Source organism: Eurosta solidaginis, chromosome X (genome assembly GCF_040869045.1).
Source record: "Eurosta solidaginis isolate ZX-2024a chromosome X, ASM4086904v1, whole genome shotgun sequence".
NCBI classification, from domain to species: domain Eukaryota; kingdom Metazoa; phylum Arthropoda; class Insecta; order Diptera; family Tephritidae; genus Eurosta; species Eurosta solidaginis.
The window spans coordinates 204,413,742-204,436,298 of NC_090324.1; the positions used below are offsets into that span (position 1 = coordinate 204,413,742).

A 22,557-nucleotide genomic window follows, 5' to 3' on the forward strand; every position below is an offset into this window, starting at 1 on the left:
CAAGCTCATTATGGGCGAGATCGACTCATCTGATCTTGTTAGTCGACTAAATTTTGCTGTTCCTGGTAGAACGTTCAGGCACTTTGTGCCTTTTTATTTACCACTTTGCCGGCAAAATTTTGCCAAAAATAATCCACTGCGAAGCTGGTGTTCGCACTACAACAACTTGTATAACTGCATCAGTTTTGAATGTTCGTTTTCCGAATTACATAATTCAATACTGTCACGTCTGGCCTGATATTTTGTACTTTCTTTCACATGTATGGTTGAATTTAATTATTTTTAATTGTAACATTAATTTTATATTTTATATATCTTAGTAGTCGACCGCATTGTGTCTGTGTTGACTTTAATCCAAATAAATTAAATTAAATTAAATTAAAAGAAAAAGTCGCAAAGCTGGAATGTCAAGTGAATTGGAGTGAGCAGAAGCGACTGGAGAGAGACGTTGAAATTGTTGGGATTCCTAACATAGCCCCGACAAAATAGACGACTGCATTGGCGCTTCCCAAGGCAGTCGGTTCTATGTACCGGAGCGACTCGGGATTTTTCCCGACCAAGGACTGCTACATATTATCTTACTCCGGGAAGGTATCGAACCCAATCCGGGTCCGTCTCCTGACCCCGGTCCTGAGAAATTGTTTTGCTGCATTTGCCAGAAAAGAATCTTTTTAGGACGGTCATACTCTGTTCAGTGTGTCTCGTGCAAGGGATGATTGCATCGGACAGGTTGTTCTGGGCTTGATCCCAAAACCCGACGTCCACGTAACTTTTATAAATCTTTTGTGGCTCCTTGCTGCTCACGCCCAAGGGCGTCCCGAAGTCTACACCTAAGCGTATCCCCACTACCTTCCAGCAGCTTCGCTGCTCAGCAAGCCACAACAAGTACACGCTGCTGCTCGCGCCCCACGGCGCCAACAACTCAAACAGCTGATACCACTCATAACTACTACCTTCGCAGTAGAGCTGGTAGCAATGCTGAGCATCAGCCCCTGCCCCCGTCTTCTTCTCCCCCCCTCTTTTCTGGCAGCAATCGTGCAGGTCAGGGAAACAGACTCTTAGTCCCTGCCTCCGTTTGCACCGTCTGCCAGCACAGAATATATAGGTTTGCGACATCCGCTCAATGCAACTCCTGCCTTGGGTGGTGCCAATTTCCTAGATGTTTTGGTCTCCGCGACGGCAACCCCTCGACGGGTTTCATCGCGCCATGTTGCCAGGTCGCAAACCCAAATCATCCGGGTACCCCAATGCTTGCCCAAGGGCGCCCAGTCCCAAGGCCACAACAGCAATTGCGTCCTGGCCTTCCACAACCTAGGCGTAGTCACCCCTCACTTACCCCTAGAGTGGCGGCGTCACCCCTCATGCACTTCAGAATTCTGCAGTTAAACTGTAATGGACTAACTGGGAAGATTACGGAGATAGTCGATTTGATATTTGATCCTGGCATCGACCGCAGGGACAATGTCTTAGAACGTCAAGGCCTATCTGTCCGGTCAGGCGATGCAAATCTAGAAATCATCAACATCTACATCCCTCCTGTCACCTGTTGCCCCAGTGGATACCGCCCTAATATCGAGGCCTTACTAACTGGCAACAATCGCATTATCTTAGGTGATTTCAATGCCCATCACGACCTATGGCATTCAAACTTGCGGGCGGACAGTAGGGGTGAGATGTTGGCGGATCAAATAGACGAAACGACATTCTGCACAATAAACGGAGACGCCCCCACACGTATGGTAGGAAGCTGTCATAGCTCGCCAGATATCTCAATCGTGAGCGCAGAACTCGTAAACTGCGTCAACTGGCAGCCGATGGTAACATTGGCATCCGACCACCTGCCCATACTTATTTCGTTCGAGCGTTCCGCCGACTTCATCGTCACCGAAAAACGCACTTTCATAAACTTCAAAAAAGGAAAGTGGGAAGAATATAAATCTGCAACAGACAGCAGCTTTGCTGCCCTCCCTATCCCGACTGATGCCCGCAAAGGGGAACATAAACACAAATTCAGCGCGTCACCAATTACCATTACCGCTAGAGAGGTTGAGGATGCCATTGGTCGCGCTAAACCATCCAAAGCAGTGGGCCCAGACGGCATAGCCATGCCGATGCTTAAAACCTAGGGAAAGAGGGTTTCAAATATTTAGCGCATGTCTTCAACCTGTCTCTTTCCACCTTTGTCATACCCGAGAAATGGAAAATGGCCAAGGTGGTCCCGCTACTAAAGCCTGGGAAACCAGCTAACGTAGGTGAGTCATATCGTCCGATATCTCTCCTATCGCCAGTGGCAAAGACGCTTCAAGCCATTTTGCTCCCTTATTTCCAAGCACATTTGCAGCTAGCCCCTCATCAGCATGGCTTCAGAAAACTCCATAGCACTACCTCCGCGCTAAATGTCATTAGCACCCAGATAAATTGCGGTTTGAATCAATACCCCCACCATAGAACAGTACACGTAGCGCTAGACCTATCAAAAGCTTTTGATACGGTCAACCATGGCTCGTTACTGCAAGACCTGGAAGGGTATACCCTTCCCCCATGTCTTAAAAGGTGGACCGCAAATTATCTGGGTGGTCGGCAGGCATCGGTGCAATTCAGAAACGAAACATCAAAACAAAGGAGAATTATACAAGGGGTGCCACAGGGTGGTGTCCTATCCCCGCTTTTGTTTAATTTCTACATATCTAAGCTACCTTCACCACCGGAAGGAGTCACAATCGTTTCCTACGCCGATGACTGCACAATAATGGCCACAGGCCCAGGCCCAGAGATCGATGAGCTATGCAATAAAATAAACGGCTATCTCCCTGATCTCTCCAGTTTTTTCGCCTCGCGAAACCTGGCATTGTCACCGACTAAATCTTCCGCGACCTTATTTACAACATGGACGCCCCAAATGTCGACCATATTGAACATCCACGTCGATGGCACTACGCTACCGACTGTACTACACCCCAAAATCTTGGGTGTGACGTTTGATCAGGATCTACATTTTGGTGCGCACGCAACCGCAATTGTTCCAAGAATTCAGAGCCGTAATAAAATCCTCAAATACCTTGCTGGCAGTACCTGGGGAAAAGATAAAGAAACGCTCTTGACCACATACAAAGCAATTAGCCATGCGTTTACGTGCTACGCGTCACCCATATGGTCGCCAAGCCTAAAAACCACCCACTGGAAGAAACTACAGGCCTGCCAAAATACTGCTCTCAGAATCGCCACGGGCTGTCTTCTTATGTCCCCAGAACACCATCTGCATAATGAGGCGAGAATACTCCCCATCAGGGAGAGAAATGAGATGCTGACCAAACAGTTTCTGTTGAATACCCAGAAACCTGGGCATCCCAACAGACATCTGATTGACGAACCAGTACCGCCTAGGGGCCTAAGGAGTCATCTCCGTAAGCATTTTGAGGAAATACGGCACCTGAGAACCCAGCCGTATGAAGCGAAAAAACACAAGCAGGTCCTTGGTGAACTCCATAGACAGGCGTCGGACCTTTATGTCGGGAATTGCCCGGTGAATCCAGTACTTGAAGAAAAATATTCAGAACTCGCGGAAGAGGAACGCATACTCCCCAGGGAAACGCGTGTCACTCTTGCTCAACTTCGTTCTGGATACTGTAACAGGTTAAACTCTTACCTATCCAAAATCAACCCCGACATACAAAATGTATGCCCCGCTTGCAATGTGTCCCCACATGACACCAACCATCTCTTTAATTGTAATGTGGAACCAACGCCTCTAACACCCCTTTCCTTATGGTCCACCCCTGTTGAAACGGCAAGTTTCCTTGGACTCCTGTTAGAGGATATTGATGACAATTTGTGGTCGGTCGCGGCTGTTAGGTGGGGCGAGCATTGCTACAACAACAACAACAACAAAAAATATAAATATGCGTGGTTTAGTAATACTAAGTTTATGTTGATAAAAGCTGATAATGATGCAGTTGTTGTTGTACGATCGTTTGATGATTTGTCTGGTATTCCGGACTAACTTTATATTTTTATCGTTTTTATTATTTTGTTTCGAGTTCTTTAACTTATAACGAATTTCAATGATCTCTACATCGACAACCCTATCAATAACAATAGCCCTTTAAATAATGTTAACCAGCTCTCTTATATTGAAAATTGTATTTATATATTGCATTAAAATATACGTAGTCTGCGGCAAAACTTCGATTCTCTACTATTCCTAATTATAGCCGTGCTTAAAAAGGGTAACAGGGAAGATATAAATAACTATAGGCCTATTTCACTTGTATCCTCTATATCTAAGGCCTTTGAAAAAGCTCTTAAAAATCGAATTATGCAGTTTCTAGAAAGCAGAAGCATTTTTAGTCCAAGGCAGTTTGGTTTTAGAGCAAACCGCTCTACTGAAGATGCTCTCCTCTGCTCTTTTATTTATCAAGAGTTGGACAATAAAAAAAATTGCGCTGGTCTTTTCGTAGACATAGCCAAAGCTTTTGACATGGTAGATCATGCTAGTTTAATAAATAAATTATATGATGCCGGTTTTCGAGGATTTGCACATAAGTGTTTTCAATCTTACCTTTCTGAAAGGGTACAATGCGTCAGAGTTTGCGGAAAGCTGGGGAAAACTAATCCAATCACAAGAGGGGTTCCGCAAGGCTCCGTGCTCGGTCCCATCTTATTTTTAATTTATGTCAACTCATTTTTGGATATGCCCTTCTTGGGGAAAGTCACTGCATTCGCAGATGATCTTGCGATGGCCTATAGTTCACCTAACACCCTTGATTTGATGTATTATAAACCATGATGTACATTTTCTGAGAACTTGGTTTGCAAAACATAAGCTCGTCGCTAGCAGTAAGACCAAACTCATGAGTTTTAGTCTAAATATAAAAAAACCACCGGATGTAAGTATTGTTTTTCATTCTGCGATTTGCGAGCGATTTGCTTTACATGACAATATGTGCCAAGATTTTCAATCCGGTTCCTTCGCCTCGCTTGTGGCCTGTAGTAAGGACTTCTTCACGATAGAATTTATTGATGAATTTCAGTATCTGGGTGTAACGTTTGATACGAATATGAGCTGGGGTAACCATATATCCCGTCTATAAAAATATCTTCAATCCTCTTTGCGTTGTCTTTATCATCTAAGAATTTCTGGTTCCAACAATCTTCTCAAAATAGTTTATTATGCGTTCTTTCATTCTAAATTAAAATGCGGAATCGGCTGTTGGGGTGGCGCCACCCTTAACAAAACCCAATCCTTACTAGTATTGCAAAAGTATGCTGTTCGAAAAATATCTAATGTTAATCGGCTGCATCCATCGAGAGAACTTTTTAGAAGTATAGGGATTCTTCCAGTCAAAGACTTGTATTATTTCAAAGTTTTAAACATTTTTTTCAATAGATGTGGCTACCTGCAAAGTATGAGGTCGGAAACATATAACCTGAGGACAAACTCACAAACTAGATTCGTTGTACCGTCGACCAGAACCACACATTCAAGCAAGTTTTTCACAATTGTTTCACGAAAACTCTTTAATCTACTTCCCACCGAAATACGTAATTTACGGAATCTTCGGCAATTTACAGAAAGTGTTAAGTCCTTCCTCTTAGGCCTCGCACACAATGAAATCGAAGTTTTGCTTCAGCCAGCTACATAAACCGTTTTTAATAACAAATACTTCATAATTTTTCTGGTAACTGCTTTTCCTTTCATTTACACATGGGTTTGTTGGAATTTTAGCTAAATCTTTTTATATACTATAACTAAACAACTATTTATAATTTAATCACTTTATTTAACAGTCCACCCCCACTGTATTATTTATATTTGCTATAATTGATATTTGTCACTATGCTGAATTGGCACAAAAATGTCTTAACTTTTCCTATATCTATTTTTACATATATCCCATATATATAAGATTAAATTGTTTGCTTTTTACGATGTTATTTTAATATGTACAAGAAAAATGCCTAATAAATGAATGAACGAATGAATTAATACCTTGAAGGGAGTATTTTTGGATGACTTCGTGGGAGGCAACTTTCAGAAAGTCAAAAAATTCCTTTTCGGTTGCTCTTTTAGCTCCTATAAACGTTTTGCCATTATCGCTCATCATTTTCGCTGGGTATCCGCGACGTCCGACGAAGCGAGAGAATGCTGCGAGAAAAGCGTTAGTTGTAACATCGGAGCACAACTCAAGGTGGACAGCTTTTGTAGAGAAACATACAAAAACGGCCGCGTAACCCTTTATTAGGGTGTGAGACCTTACATTGAGGATTCTACGTGAAAAGGGCCCGCAAAATCAACACGGGTGATAGTAAAAGGCGGAGCATAATTGCACCGTTCCGGGGCAACGCTGCCATGATTTGGGAGCGGATTTGCTTCTTATGGAGGGTACAGATTTTGCATTGGAGGATACATTTCTTTATAAGGGGTTTGAGCCGTAGGGATTGTTGCAAGAGACGCACCTCGGCGTGGAGAAGTAGCTTATGCAGGAACTTAATATAGAGAGTCGCGAATCGCGATTTTTCAGGGATGATGATAGGTTGTCGTTCATTAGATGGCATGGTCGATGGGCTAATCTCCCATTCACCCGAAGCAGCCCATCTTTACCGAGCGATGTACTAAGAACCGAGAGGGGCTTCGTTTGTCTATCACCATAGAGTTTTCTAAACACTCCTTTTCATGGGCAAAGGAGCGGGTTTGCGTCAAGGCTCTAATTTTACATTTCGCTTTATGGAAATCATCGTAAGAGAGAGTGGAGGACGCGGAACGTGTGCTGACTCAGGTTGGGGATGAATTTTAAAACATATGCCATTACCCTAAGGGCCCGTGAAAAAGAAGAGAATCGGTCGAGAAAATCCAGCCATGCTAGAACTATTTCCGAGTGAGACCACAGTGTTACTTTTGTAATCGAGAGGTTGAGGTTTGACTGGACTACAGCAACGAGACGTGCCAAAAGAAGAGCCGCGCATAGTTCTAGCCTTGGCAGGCTGGAAGTGCGAAGGAGTGCAACTTTACCCTTGGCAACCAAGAGATGAGAGGAGGTACTGACATCGTTAGTGGTCCGAACATATATATTGGCGCAGTATGCCTTTTCCGATGCGTCACAGAATGCATGCAGTTCTACTTGCTGGTTGGGGTTATAGCTGACCCATCAGGCGATCTTAATGTTCGAGATACCGTACAAAATTTTCGTGAATTGAGACCTCTTTATGAGACGGAGGGGTTTAACTTCCTCGTCCCAGTCGGTTCCGTCTATCCACAATTCTTGAAGGAGAATCTTTGCCTGAATCATTATCGGCGTAAGCCGCCGTGCAGGGTCAAAAAGTTTAGCGACGGAGGAGAGGAACTGACGCTTTGTCCCAGCAGACGACGGGGGCATAGAGTCGATTGTGTACGAGAAGGTTTCGGTGATGGCGTTCCATGCCGGCGTTGAATGCCGAGAGTTTTGGCGTTACTCGTTTTCTCAAACTCTAAGAGATTTGTGTCGAGCAAGTCCTCTTTGTCGATATCCTTCTGAATACTAGGGTGGTTGGCCGTTATTTTTCGTAACGGGAATCCTGCTGAACCGAGCGTCAGCAGGGAGTATTAAGGGAGTACCCTGATGCTGATTTTTTCGAGGCGTTAAATACGACCCTTACCTTCGTGGATTTTTTCTCGGGCTTTATAACCGCATGATGGGGGAGATAAAACGAGGCGCATTTCCCTTCGTTGAATTTTCGAAGCCCGTTTCGTCCATATGATCGAGGGTGATGTATTCTTCTAATACATTATCATATATTTCCTTGAGATTTCCTATTCTGGGGAGAGTTTTTTCCATCCCTAAGAATTGGCTGAGAACCCAGGGGCGCGAATTGGATAAGGAGATCGCGTCAGGGAAGCTAGGCTTAAAGGGGAGCCTGACCACAAAACGTCAATTATCCGCGCGGGTAGTTGTGCCTGTGTAATAATTTTCACAAAACTCATCTTCAGGAGTTTTGTCATTGAAGCTGGGTATTTCTTCTAATTCCCAAAACTTCCTTAGTAGGGAGATTAGCTCGTTATTTGTTGCCTCTGATACTTGGACGGAGAAGGCGCCTTGCCGCTGATGATCCATCCAAATATCGTGTCTTGGGCTAACAGGTGGGGTGAGAGCCTTTCAACGCCTTCCTTAATTATTTGGGGGATTATGTCACTACCTAGAACAAGGTCTATTTGGCTCCATCCCAGTGACAATTCGAATTCGAGACTGTTTCCACAGGGTTACCATGTTTTCCGGGAGTTTTGAGGTAACGAGGTATATAAGAAATGGGTCCCAGTTATCTGTGGAGCCTTGTTGCTTGGCGAGAATTTGAAGACAATTATTTACCGACGATTGCAACCTTTGAATGTTTTCACTGTTTTCCGTGGTGATCGTTTTTAAATTCATCAAGGCCCGTATTTGATTATCTACGAGAACTCGTCTGTTCTCGTATCGGGACTTTAGGGCTTCCTACGCTAAGGCAAAGTTGTCATCAGTCAAGGGAAATTGGTTGACTATTTGAGCTGCCCTACCTTGGGTTTTGTATCTGAGGTGATACAATTTTTGCGCATGGGAGAGTTTGTGGTGGTTAATGTAAACAGCTGTTAACATGTCACGAAATAAGGGCCATTTTTCATAAACACCATAAAATATTTCGGTATCGCAGGGAGGGATTTTTAGCGAAATACCGGAGTTGTCGGATGGATCTGGTGTGACGGTAGGGGGCGCGGGTGCATTTGCTTGTTTAAGCAACTGAAGCTGGTCTTCGATCTGGGCTTTTGTGTCTTCATACGCTATTAGACAGGACATGTACTTGCTATTAGCAGATGCTGGGAAGTCTTCGGGCAGGTCCTGACCTGCGGTTTCAACGATTTTATCGAAAGCGTGTTGGACTCTATTCCAGAATTTTTCGATGTTCGAATTTTTTATATTGAGGGAAGACTCAGTGTTGTCTTGGAGGGACATCGACCTAAACCGAGCACAACAATCCATGAAATTGTCCGTTTCGGATATAAATTTTTTGGGGGCGGACGACAACTTAAATTTTTTGACTGTTTTACTTTGTCTGGTTTCCTCGTCACTCATTTGTGAGCTTAGTTTTATGATGCTTAGAGTTGAGAATTAATAAAATTTAACTTAGAGCGAAAAACTTTTTTTTTTTTTTTGAAGAGTCTTTGCTTTTAACTATGTGTGAGGGAATTACGTTTATATTCACGATAAATAGCGAGAGAGAGTAATTTTCAAAATCAAAAAAAAGTTTTTGAGCTAAATTTTATTTGAGGGAGTGACCGAGTTTGACCACTGTGCCGCGTTTGCACTGTATTTAATGTATATATGTATGCTTATGTATGGGGGAGGGTTAAATATACGTGGGAAAAATACAAATATATATGTAAATATGAGTAATTATTTCTTAAGATTTTCACTATCGATATTTTTGTGGACTGTATAAAGAGGAATACAGAGTAAAAATAATAGATATTCAGGTAGTTTTTAGCTTTACAAGAGAGAATATATCTATTAATTTTTTTTTGTTTTTACGCTAATGTACGCACCGAACCACTCTTGTACCACTGTATGGGATTTTATATTACCGCTTATTTGTGTAAATAATTTTGTGTATGCGTGTGCATAAGTGTGCGAGCGCAAGTAAGACACAATTTTTTTTTCAATATTTGTTCATGTGGGGGAAACTCAGAAATTAGCAGGGGTTTTGCAATATATTTAATTGGCGACTAGATATATTTTAATTTAAAATGAGAAAATTTTAAATTATTTAGAGATTTGTCGCATTAAAATATAAGGGGTGCTCTTAGCAAGTGTGCCCACTGTAGCTAACTACTGAGTTTTTCTTATTTTGCTTTGCACATATACCGTACTGAGTTTTGCAATATGGGGTTATTGCTGTATATATATATATATATATATATATATATATATATTAGGGCGGGTCGATTTAAAAATCGCTCATTGCTCTGTGAAAATCGTATTCTAGGGAGGGGGGACATCAGAATTCGTTTTAGAGGTATGGTTCCTTCGGCAAAGTTTCTTATTTTGATCCCTAGAATATGATTTTCACAGAGCAATGGGCGATAGCTGTTCAAATAGCTGGATTTCACAAATTGATGCGAAATTGAATATGCAAAAGAAGAGCATCATTAAAGAGCTATCTGAGACCATCGTTAAAGAGTTGTCTGCATGCATGATAGAGTCAGATGAGCGCGTCTTGCAGAGACTCGGGGAGTTGATGGCTGACTTCACCAGTCTACAACTGTTTGTCGGAAACATCGAAGAACGAGTGGCAAAATTTGAGATTGAGTGTGCACAAGTACAACAACTGAGCTCTGACCTGGACACAATAAAAGCGCAGCTGCATGACCAATCCGAAAATGCACTACACCAGCTGAATTCTGAGATGCAAACACTACGTTCGCATTTGGATGACTGCCAAAAATCCCTTATTTCAGCTGATGTTATTATAAGATGTATCCCGCAAACGAGTGAAGAGAACTTGAACGAGACATTCTCTAAACTGTGCCTTGTAGTAAACATAAATCCCCCACCAGTACGTGCTGCTTTTCGCATACCGAGCAAAGACACAAACAAACCAACAGCGATAATAATTAAAATGATGTCTACAAATGACCGCTCATTATTGCTTGCAGCGGCTGCTTGTTATCGTAAGTCAGCTAATAATTCAGTTTCTCTAAGAGACATTGGTCACAACAAAGACGGGCGAGTGGGTATTTATGAGAGCCTAACAAAACAGAATAGAGATGTTTTGCAATTCGCGATGCAGCTTAAGAGGCAAAATAAATTATCTTCTGCATTTTCAATGCTTAGCCAAATATACGTGCGGGTGAACCCCAAATGCAAAGCACTGAAAGTATCCAGCATAAGCGATGTTCAGAAAGCAGTGAACTCGTGAAAAGAAGAGTGAGATTAGATTGTAGCTTAATTGCTATTATCTCTTTGTAAAAATACGTATGTATATATGTGTACTGCAATGTGAGCTAATTTATATATTAAGCGTTGGTATGCCACTCTTAATCGCCTTTTCCTTTTTTCACTTCTTTCTTTACTTTCACTTCCAATAATCTTTCGTATTTTTGACAGATTTCGTATTTGCATACTTGTTTACATTTTACATGCGCGCATGGTTTTCTTGGAAGAGCAATGCCAGATTATTTCGTTTGATTTTTTTTGATGCATTGTAATAGCTAGCTGTAATAGTCAATCTTGCCAATAAATGCTACTTTGGACTAGGTAGGCAATTGAAAAGTAAAGTCCTCTCTCGGCGAACGAAAATCATACTCTACAAGTCTCTTATCGTACCCGTCCTGCTATATGGGGCAGAAGCATGGACCATGACAACAGCAGATGACGCGGCTTTGGGAGTGTTCGAGAGAAAAGTTCTTCGAAAGATTTACGGACCTCTACGCGTTGGCGATGGCGAGTACCAAAGAAGATTTAATGATGAGCTGTACGAGCTATACGCAGACATCAACATAGTCCAGCGAATTAAAACGCAGCGGATGCGCTGGCTAGGCCATGTTATGCGAATGAAAGATGATGCTCCGGCAAAGAAAGTGTTTCTATCGGAACCCTCCTATGGAAGCAGAGGTAGAGGGCGGCCCCCACTCCGTTGGAAGGGCCAGAAAACGATTTAAACTCCCTTGGTGTGACCAATTGGCCCCGGTTGGCGGAGCGAAGGAGCGACTTGCGCGCCTTATTGGACGGCCATAACCGTTTAGACGGTTAAGCGCCAATTAAGTAAGTAAGTAATAGTTATGTTTGTTCTAAAGACAGTTACCGCAGTATGGTTTGCGTTTTAAGTAGGCAAAAACAACGTTTAAAAATTTGCCACATTAATGTGCAAAGCTTATCGAAAAAAATTGATTAATTCAGGTTCATGTTCGAGGATTCTGATGTAGATGTAGTCTGTGTTTCGGAGACATGGTTTTCTGTTGGTTGCAGTGATCAATTATTTGCTGTAAATGGGTATAATCTATATCGTGTAGATAGAATCGGCCATGGTGGGGGAGAGCTATTTATGTCAAGAGCGGTATTTCATGTAAACTTGCCTATGCGTCTTCGGCTCTAAGCTCGATTGAGTATATTTTTTTGGAAATTTTTACAAAATTTGAGAAACTGCTCATTGGTTGTGTATACAGACCCAACAAACAAGTTGACTACATGCAATTTGTAGATTTTCTAGAGAATGTATTGATTGGCTATAGCAAAATCATTTTGACGGGGGACTTTAATTGTAATATTCTTACTGATTTAAAATTTCCGCTGACTATACAAAATTTGGGCCTATTTCTTTTAAACAACACTGAACCAACCCACTTTACTTGTTCTTCTAGTACTCTTTTGGATATTTTTTTGGTAAACGATGCGTCTAAAGTGCTTTTGTATGATCAGATTTCAGTTCCGAATTTTTCCAAACACGACCTGATATTCTTAAGGTACGATTTTCAGTTTGTTAGAGCCATTTCGTCTTATTCATATCGTGATTTTAATAACATACGGTACCAACAACTCGATTCAGTCGTTAATGACATTAACTTGAGGTCTATTTATCAACTGGCGTCTGCCAATGACCAAATCAACTTCATTTAGAACAATATAAGTATGCTCTTTGACCAATTTGTCCCTCTTGTAACAAAACCTACTAAATCTGAAAGACGCCCGTGGTTTAACGCCTATATTCAGAAATTAATTGAAAGACGTAATAGAGCGTACTCGCTTTGGAAGAAGACAAAGTCAGAAAGTGCCCTCACTAACTATAAGACTTTGAGAAGAGACGTTACTAGAAGTATTAAGAATGATAAACGGAAATACTACGAAAACTTATTCAGTACAGCTATTGGCTTTCAGCAAACCTGGAGGTAGATTCGTGATATAGGAAGCACTAACAAAAGAACGATCACACATGAAAATATAAATATAAATGTCAATGAATTGAACCGAGTTCGTTAGCTTGCCTTGCAATCTAAGTAATGCAAACTACTCTCGCTATAGTGCTAGTTCTGATTTTTCTTTTTCCGGTTTTGGTTTTCAGTGTGTTGATGACTCCGACGTTGTCGATTCTATACTGTCAGTAAAATCATTTGCCTTCGGCCTTGATGGCGTTAATCCAAAATTTGTTAAATGCTTATTGTCAAAAATTCTACCATAACTCACTTACGCTTTCAATACAGTTTTAACCACGGCGGTCTTTCCAAAATGCTGCAAAGAGGCGAAATTGTTCCCATTCAAAAGCCCAATGGTGATTTTAGGCCTATCGCTAGTTTGCCATTTCTGTCAAAAGTGTTCGAACGTATAGTGAATCGGCAGATAAACTTGTTCGTAAATAGTAACTCCCTAATTACTCCGTACCAGTCTGGTTTCAGAAAAAATAGAAGCTGTATCACTGTGTACAATTGTGGTGTTTCGCAAACTCGGCAAAGGAGTGGAGGCACCACAATTGCGTTTTGATAAAAAATAAAAGAAAAGAAAGAAAGGCGAGAAAGTTTCTCGTTATAATAGTGATTTATTTGAAGTGAAAGGAAATTGCATAGAGCAAAAATAAATTACATTTTATTATAAAACTTGTGGCGGGGCTTCTCGGGACGGCTGGTTGTAGTTCGCTCAACGAGCGCTGGAAAAGTTGACGGTTGCCTTGTCGAGGACAACCGTTGAACCGCGGAAAAAGTCTCCGGGTTTAAGGGGAAGCTTCCCCACATAGTTGTACCGGCATGCATGTATATGTGTACGGACAACATTGTACACATATACATGCAGGTGGGCGAACTAGGGGTCGATAAAGTGGTACTATTAGGGTGGCGCAAGTTAAGAAGAATTTAGGCTTCGGGCCTAAACATGCCGGCCCCCTTGCGGTACGCAACAACCAAGATTCCGCCCAAGCGTCCCTGACCACGATTTGTCTTAAAACTAGATTCTAAATTAAACGGTGCACGCCGGATGGCGCGACGGCATCCTCCTTGCCTTCGCCGTGGCCTAGAGCTAGGACAGGAAAAAATTTATGGAAACCGTATGACATATTTCTTTCCATTCATATAAAACTTCATTTATTTCGGGAAATGTACAATTTACATGTTTAAACTTACAATAAACTAACTAAGTAACCCTAAATAACCATTAGGGTATGCAAGATCGGGTGTGTCCCCGAAAGCACCCACCCGAAGATCGTACTTTGCCCGAGCAGGGATCAAAGGATGGTGGTAATGCGCCCGACGTCATGATTTTGGCGTAGACGTCGCCGCAAAGAACGAGGCGATTTGGGGTGGACGCATAAAAATGGGGGTCCGCAAGTCGGATGTGCTCGTAAGGAGCCGCGACGCTGGGGTCGACGTTGTAAGTTGGACTGACGCGCCTGAAGTCGTGGACGCAGACTGCTTGAGTCGTCACCGTCTTACTCTGCCCATGTTTTTCTCTAAAGCGAAAAAAACAGCCGGTTTCGCCGTCGGCGTTGGTTGTCGGCAGTGCTAACTCTCGCGCCAGCCTGCGGTCGATCGTTGTGCGGGGGGAACATGAACATGTCTATGAGGGCACGAATGAGGTGCAGACGCCCTCCGGCTTCCACCTTCACGATCGTAGTTGGCGCCAGAGCAGCCATTGGCCGAAGGGTTGGGCCGGCTGAGACGCGGGCCGGAATGACCCCGTTCCGGAATGAACTGAGTTGAGGTAGCTGGCGCGGCAGAGTGGCCAGTCTACCGTCTCGATGGTCTTCCTTCACGTTTCGTATCGCGTGTAGCTGGCGCGGCCGATGGGCCAGTCTAAGATCGCGCGTTGGTCGATGTGCTTGCGTGCGTTGTTGCGTAGGTGGGCGGAACGGCCGTGATTTCGCTCCACTTTTCTCTCGTCGTTCGTGTGCTAATAGGGGTCGGAACGGCCGTGGGTCCGATCCCCTAGTGTCGGAACTTACTATATGGGAGCCCGCTCCACTCCCGGATGGCAGTTTTGGTTCTTCTGCAAAGGCCGACTCGGACGCGTGGAGAGACAGCGCTTCATCCATCGTCCCGTCGTCCACCTCTTGCCTTGTAGGCATCCGCTCATAACCTTCTCCCTCTTCTTCCATGACTAGCTGGTACCAGCTCTTCGGCGGCTCTGGCTCGGACGACAAGTCCTCCATGGAAAGGTGCAGCGTGGTATGATGGTTGCTACCACATCTTCGGCACCTTCCTTTGCTCGTGCAGTATTTGGCACGATGTACCATTGAAAAGCAATTTCGGCAGTACTTGGCCTTTATAATTTCGCGCAGTCGTTGCAGCGGGGACTTCGCGCGGTATATCGGGCATGACCTCATTGGATGTTTCGCGTCGCATAAATGGCACGTCTTTGGGTAACGAGCGGCCTGCTCTTAGCGAAGCGTAACGAGTCATTCTATTGAGAGAGTATGGAAGAAAATGAAGGAAACTCGGTGAGTTGTTATGACTGTGTCACGCTTTCGGTGGCGAGTAATCCCTAGTTTATTAAATTGCATATTGCGTATGGGTAGGGTGAGACTCGGTAGCTGCTTAAGAAGATATTTGCGCATGTTATGTGCATGGTCTCTTTCAATGCGCATTATGTGTCTTGGGCTTTAGTGTCTTATTTTGTTTATTTTTGTGTTATCCGGTAGCGTTTCAGCTAGTCAGGCATACTAGTGCTGCAGAAAAAAGGACATATAAGTTGCTTGGTACTCACATTTTGGTACCGAACCGGGTAGAGAGTGTTTAATGTGGGATCTTTCGAGACGTTGTTATTTGTGTTGTTGGTGCTAAAGACCAACCACTTTCCTGCCCGCCACAAAAAAAATGTTTGGACCGCAAAATTCTATGCTATATAAAGAAAAAATAAAAAATCTTCGTTTTGGACGAGGAGAAAAATTTGTCGAATGAACCATTCTTTTGTATTGTCCTTCGATTATTTGTTCAACTTTTCCTCAAGTACACTGGTAGTCCTGTTTTATTGATGGTCTTTATTAAAAGGCACGGTTCCCGAAGTATATTTGGCTCCGACACCGATTTTCCAGAAACGGGTTTTTGGGTACCCGTTTGCATCTTTTTATGCATCCCTAATATAATGTACATTTAAAACTCGGCATATATATGTACATACGTTGGTATAAGTATATGGACAGTCAGTGCACGGACTTTGCCACATTGGTAGATTTACTAACTTTTCTGACCCAATTTCATTTTCTACTACTCCGAGCACCAAATCCCAAAATACTAGCAATATTTCAATCTATTGGCGTTGAAACTAAATACTTGAGCATTTGGTACACGTATTTAATTGCCGAGCCCACCCCAATAACATTTAGAGGTGACACTAACCAATTTTGAAAAAAATTGTGTACAAATTCGGAGATAACTGTTGCATATGAGTCCGCAAATACTTCCCTACGCTATTTTCATCAGTTCTTGTGATTCAATTTGAACGAAAAATCCACGTTTTAAGAAAATGCAATGCCAAAAGGGTGAGTATTATATTGGCATAAGCTCTGGATGTATGTACCAATCTACATGTAATTTTGTCTCGTGTATGTGTTTTAAAAAGTGTCATTTCCTTGAAATGCGCGTTATTTATTTTACAATACATTATTAATGGTTGGGTACAAATATGAACAGTAGCTATTGTTTTCTTGGTAGAAAAAAAAACCTGCCACCTACTACTATTTTCATTTTTAGAATTCCGCTCACTGGTACCAGCATACCAACGGCAAAGACAAAAAACGCACATTCATACATACCCGTGTATAGAATGTAAAATTCCTATGAATTGAAACAACGGGAAATGCATGAAGTGATTTTCCTTTCATTCATTCTCTACTACGGCGTGGTCTGGCGTACAACTTACATATTTGTAGTAATTATTAAAAAAATAATTTTTGAACAGCTGTGGCCCAGAAAAAAAATTTTGATTTAAAAATACGCCCGCCCGGTCACAGTGAGCATTATTTTCAGGCAAGACAATCATTTAGGTGAAACACAGGATCAATTTCGATAATATCGTCAGGAAAGGGAACACGCATATCTTTTGCACGGCTCATTGTAATTACATCTTCAAAGGAATATTCTGACGTTGGCATGCCAAGCGCTTTTGCCATGACTTATCTTACATTCCTCGCATACAAATACGCATCTGATTTTTCCTCTTCTGACGGCGTATAAACAGGTAAATACTCAATTTCGCAACGATTATAAATTTGTGCCATTGTTAACCAAATAAGTTTGAATATGTCTGGACCTTCCCAAGTCCATGTGAATCTGTCATACTTGTTGGGATACTTTAGCAATACCGGCTGCACTGGTACGCCCGGATAGAAAGCGATAGGCTTAAAATTAATCAATGCCTTACGATTTGTGCAGGTACCCTCAGAAAGGATGACCAATCTGACGTATCGTATTTGGACGTGAATTTACATCTTCACATTGCACATAAATCGGTTGAAAGAAGTTGATGATTTTGCCCAATAGAGGTTTCAGTTGTTTCACGCTTTGCTACAATTGATGGCGGCCGAGCTGTTACAACAATAATCGAGTCGACGTAGGAAGAGTGCGGTGCTACCACCAGAATTGGAGCTTGTTTAGGTGAGGCATGTTGCCCAACAGTTTTGACATGATAAAAAGACCTTGAAGCGTATACCATGCGCATAGCAGCGGCTGTTACTCGTTTAAAATGTCCACGCCAACCACTAATTGGTTTGGACATCACATCATCAACTGTAGGACCATATAGACCAATGCAGGCAAACATCCATGCAGATAAAAGTGATAAAAAAACAGCCAACAACGCGAATGGGAAGTAAACGCACGGTGAGCATATAAATCTTTTCCAAATCAATTATGTTGTCGATCTGCAAATTATGCACAAATGGATTAAAGTACTTATATCCTGTTGATGACCAAGTATCATCTTCGGAATCCGTCTCTTCAAGAGAATTATTTCGATTCGTGCCATTAATTTCGGTTACGTTGATTATTAAATGTTGATGTTGTCATTTTGGTTATCTGGCTTGGTGGGCTGAACGGCGGGGAAGACTTAAGCCATATGCGAAGCGTTGTCTTTTAATTGCGCTTTTCGATTATTTCACAATACGCGACGACATCAATTGTATAGGTAACAGCCTTTTGTTTACTCCAAAATTTGGCGTTCTTATGTTGGTCAATTTCGATTCGATCACCTGAAATCCCAAGTGTTACTTCCGTTTTAAAGAAAGGTTTTTCGATTATGTTTAGACGATATGTACGATACATAGGTGCTTCCAACATATCATTATGAGTCATAAGACGCTATTCATCATTGTTACTTATAGTAAGACAGTTAGAGTCGCCTTCATCACCCCTTTCTTGTATAGAGCGTACAGCTGCCGCTGCCACTCTCGCTTTGTCATCTTCAGATGTCATAGATTTTGTTGCTAAATTGTTGGCATAATCAACGCGTATTTCTTGAGACAATGGCCTACGTTCCGCCAATTTTAGATGAGAAAAGCCAAACTTGGAACAAGGTTCCCTGTTATCAAGTGGTGGAAAGTCTTCCGTACCATCTCCCTTCATGTATAAAGCATAATGCCTAATGGATTTTAACGGAATCTCGGGGTACTGTATTGTTGCTTTGTAACATACAAGGCTAATTACCTCAATTATCTTTGCGCTGGCTTGTACGCAAATTTTTATTGGATAGTTACGATCTATTTCCGGCAGCCTACTTAGAAAGACATGTATGCTTTTCGTTTGTATTCCTGTCATATAAGTGCCATAAAATCGTGCATATTCCATAAATTTATTTGAGCTTGTTTGGGACTAATCGCTAATTGTAGAGCAAGTTTACTTTTTATTGTTGATGCGGTACCACTACCACCTCCAGCATCATCAGTTAGAGGTGTGAACTTTTTCCGTCAGTGAAAAGGCAAACGTGCTGACCAAGAGGATTCCGTGAACAACAAATTACAAGAGGAAAAAAAGTGGTAATGATCAGGTCCCAAGTTGAGCGATTAAGGGATCAAATGCTAAGTGGTTGAGAGCACAAATATCACGAACATATCAGCGAGCTTACTCTTGAAACTCTTACTCGCCAAAATTGCATTATAGATGTGGTAATGGTTGACGCCAATGCTTAAAACGCATATGAGAGTTATGATGATTTGAGGCATTACCGACTTTGAAGCAGATTCTCCCACTGCCGAACATATTCTTAATAAATTAAGTTGAATTTTAAAATGAAATCCCGTGAGGTTCGGCGTGAATTCCTACAATCAAGGGAACGAAAACTGGAAAAAAGTCACACCTCTTTGGCCAAAGATTTTTTTTTTTTTTTTTGTTCAGATCTTAGCGTAGTTCTTTTGTGGAGGTATAAGAGTTAGTTCTTAAAATATTCCGTGTGAAAGCCAATTTTGTATGCACAATTTAAGTCAAATTATTGTGCTCATCAGATAAATTTAGTTTTTTTTTATTAATGTCAATATAGATACGCAAAACTTGGATGGAAGTTTTTCAAGATATAATTTTACAGTAGCATTAATTTTGGGCGCGTACGGTATTGATTTCGGTGCGCAATTAACGTAATTTTGCTTGAATTCCCATAGAAGCTTCCTGCTCTTCGACAAGGGCCTTTTCTTTCTCCTCAAGTTGACGTTTCAACTTCTGACATATGCCATCGGACCATTCAGAGTGTGTTGCTGGTGTATCTTGCTGTTTATTCAATAGATAATCGATGAGGATTTGTATTTCGGAACGATTAAGTTCACCACGACGAAAGAGATTCATTAGCAATTAAACGCCAATTGTACCCGATTCGGAAAGTTTATCTAATGCCAAAATTAATTCTTTCGTAGCGGCAGTTTCTTTGTTTTGTTTTTTATTTTGTTGCTTGGTTTTACTATTACCGCCGCTGATATTGTTGGCGTTGTTGGCATGTGTCTTCGGTGAACCATGACGTGTCTTTTCCTCTTGCTGTTTCAATTCTTTAGCAACGTGCACAGAGGCGACTGGTTCAACTACCGGTTGTGGTTGCTGTTGTGGTGTTGGTAGTTGTTCAACGACTGCTGCAACTATTGGCTTTTCAATAGTTAAATTTTTTTTCCTTTTAAACATTTTTTTTTCTTCTTGAGTATGATCAACATCCTCTAGTGTAGATATGGCTGGTTAGTTTAACGCCGTTTCGTTAAATTGTGCCATTAAATTACGACGACTTATGCCAAAAGTTGGTGGCCCAATCCTCCAAACATATCAAATATGATGAAAAAAAACAAAAGTGTTTAAGAATATGAATCATAAATGATTATTCAAAAGTAATCACATGTAAGGGACACCTCCGACGATACCTTGATGTTTCGAATAAAAAATACTTGTAAATTTGAACCTTTTCAATCATCTGAAGCATGACATTTGAATATCCTTTTTTTTTATGAGTCTAGCAATGTTCTTATCGTATTGAGTACATTAAGACTTCTAAAATCTGAGGCAGATGGGTTTTCCATCTGCGTTAGGCTTGCGATGGGCCTCGTTGGGTGCCAACGAGTGCAGCTGTTTTCTGTGGCAGATTGGTTCGCCCTTCTGCGGTAGGCTTTTCTGTTGTCCTCGTTATGGGATAGCGAGTGAATTGGGGTTGCTTCTTGAAAATTGTAAATAAAATAGGCCGAAGGCCTTTATGTTCTGTGGCAGATAGCGGATCTGCGTTAGGGCTGTTCTGGTATCCTCGTTATGGGGTAACGAGTGAGTGGTATGGTGTCCTCGTTAGGGGGAGCGAGTCGATTGTGGGATATTTTCTGGTGTCCTCGCTCTGGGTAAGCGAGTGAATTTGGGTTTGTTTTGGGTCTCGATAGGAAGGTGGAGTTCGGAAGTGAGTGAGGGAGAGGAACGGAGGGATTGTTATGAGGAGCTATTGGCCTTTTCGCAATCCATCTCCTCCGTTGGAAGAAGGATCAGTTTGACCAAAGGTCGTCTGACTTGACCCTTCTCTGTTATGATGTCGACTACGCGAACTCGGTTATCTTCGCCGGGGTGTACATTGACGACTCTACCTAGCCTCCACTCGTTGGGAGATAAGTTGTCCTCTTTGAGGACAGCGAGATCTCCCACTTTTATATTTTCTTTGGGATGCTTCCACTTCACTCGTTTTTGAAGTTCGGATAGATATTCCACCTTCCATCTTTTGCAGAAGGTGTGATGGTTGGCTTTGAGTTTCTGCCATCGATTGATCATCGAGGCAGAGCTCTCACTGGCATCTGGTTCTGGTGGAGCCAGCAGACGGCTGCCGGTTAGGAAATGTCCTGGGGTTAGTGGTTCCAGATCCGTTGGGTCATTCGACCCTGGACTGAGTGGGCGCGAGTTGAGGCACGCCTCAATCCTGCACAAAAGGGTTTGGAACTCCTCCATGGTGTACTTATGGGGAGACGCGATCTTTTTGAAGTGGCTTTTGAAGCTCTTCACTCCCGCCTCCCACAAGCCGCCTATATGTGGAGCAGCGTAGGGAATAAAATGCCAGCTTAATGCTTGATGGCTGAACTTTGAGACTGTTTTGTCTCGGCTTTCTGCCAGGAAGGCTTTAAATTCGGATCGTAAAGATCTTAATGCTCCGACAAAGTTTGTACCATTGTCGGAGTATATGTTTTTCGGACAAATTCTTCTCGCGATAAAACGCGCAAAGGCTGCGAGAAAGCATGGAGTACTAAGGTCACTAGTGGCTTCTAAGTGGGTGGCCTTAGGGGAGAAACAGACAAAAAGGCATATGTAGCCTTTTGACAGTCGACATCCCCTACCGCGGTAGCTTTCGATGTCGAAAGGCCCCGCAAAGTCTACCCCGGTATTGGTGAACGCGCGGGTAAAAGTAGTCCGTTCGCAGGGAAGGGTACCCATAATTTGGGACTGCGCCTGCTTTCGGTGAATAATGCCGGTTTTGCAATTGTGGATGATGGCTCTGATCTTGGTCTTGACATTCGGTATCCAGTATTGGGTTCGGATAAGACTAAGATAAGATGAGCTGGTTCTCGCCATGAAGGGAGTCATGATGAGCCATCATAACTGTAAGGCGAGACAGCCTACAATTGTAAGGCAAGATGATCGGATGACGCTCGTTGTATGACATGTCTTTTGAAGCCCCTAGACGCCCCCCTGTTCTAATAATATCATCTTTGTCGATGTATGGGTTGAGTGACAGTATTTCATTCTTTCGATCAACAGATTCCCTATTTTTCAATTTTAAATATTCTGTCCCGTAAACTTGTTTCTGGCAGACTTGTATTAATGCTTGAGTCGTTGCCTTAATCTCATCGGCTGAGATTATACACGACCTTTCATGGAACATTGCTTTGGTTTTAGGATGCGTTCTTTTATAGAATCTCCTAACATAAGATAGGACTTTCAAAGCTCGTGGCAAATCTGAAAATCGTTCAAGAATATCTATATGATCTACCCTTATCGTGGCATACGATTGTGTCCTCTTTTCCTCAACGGACGCGTTGTAATCGGCGTCTTGTGCTGGCCAGTGAGAATTGTCTTCTTGTAGCCAAGAAGGACCCTGCCACCACAACGAATTGGTGACCAAATCTGACGCTAGTAGACCTCTGCTCCTT

At 42.3% G+C, this 22,557-nt stretch overlaps 1 protein-coding gene and 2 pseudogenes across 1 annotated transcript in view; all 3 read right to left on the minus strand.

Annotated features, from left to right (window-relative positions):
* Gat (GABA transporter) overlaps nucleotides 1-22,557 on the minus strand; it is a 1,840,468-nt gene that overhangs the window by 190,025 nt on the left and 1,627,886 nt on the right. The window lies entirely within an intron of this gene.
* LOC137234756 (lysophosphatidylcholine acyltransferase-like) lies at nucleotides 16,945-17,946 on the minus strand (annotated as a pseudogene).
* On the minus strand, nucleotides 17,945-19,174 carry LOC137234757 (stress-activated map kinase-interacting protein 1-like; annotated as a pseudogene).